The sequence below is a fragment of the Octopus bimaculoides genome, chromosome 19 (assembly GCF_001194135.2).
Source record: "Octopus bimaculoides isolate UCB-OBI-ISO-001 chromosome 19, ASM119413v2, whole genome shotgun sequence".
Lineage (NCBI taxonomy): Eukaryota > Metazoa > Mollusca > Cephalopoda > Octopoda > Octopodidae > Octopus > Octopus bimaculoides.
Window position 1 is genome coordinate 15,188,297 of NC_068999.1, and position 937 is coordinate 15,189,233.

A 937-nucleotide genomic window follows, 5' to 3' on the forward strand; every position below is an offset into this window, starting at 1 on the left:
TATAAATATACGCATTGTATATATATATATGTATGTGTGTGTGTGTGTGTGTGTGTGTGTGTGTGTGTGTGTGTGTGTGTGTGTGTGTATAATATAATTTGACAATATTCCTAAATCATTAAAATAAATTTAAATCTTATTTCCATAAAATAGCCCAATATTTTTTTCTTCTATCGCACTCGTTTGCATCAATATCGTAAATGAAAACTGGCCGTGGTTTTCTTCAAATATTTTCCGCTGCATAGTTTATACAAACTCTTCCAACATTATGGTTTAATCGCTAATGTAAAGCTATATTACTGTCAATCTTATTTCTTTAAATGCATCCATTTGGGGAATAAAATCCACAATTCAATAACTGGTTTTCTATTCAGATATATCATACAATTTAAATGTTTAAAGATATGATAAGCAAAGAAAGTAAACAGCAATGAAATACATAACATCATGCGAGTTATTTGATCTAACAAGCTGTATTAACTAAATCAAATCAAATTACAAATATGAATGGCAATACAAAACAAACAAGGAAAAGCATCGAATGCGAACGTAATATTAGAACGCTATGTAATAGTAAGCAGTATGTTTTCGAAACCGATTGAGGATTGTAATGAAATGTCTAAAAAGGGGAAATTTCCAGTAACTCAACGTTAAGAATTAAAGTTAATTAATTGATGTATCCTGGATGTTTCTATTTCTTAGTTAAAATCATTGCATTACATGAAACCTAATATCTTCAATACACTGATCTCTTAAACCGAGTTTGACATATACACTGTCATTTGTGAATTGAAATTTAATTAATATCAACCTACTTTACATGAAGTGGACGTGTATAGACACACACATATACATGTATGCTTCGTGGTTGACATATGCGGACAGAAACGCACACATACACATCTATAGAAATATATACACTTATATATATATATAT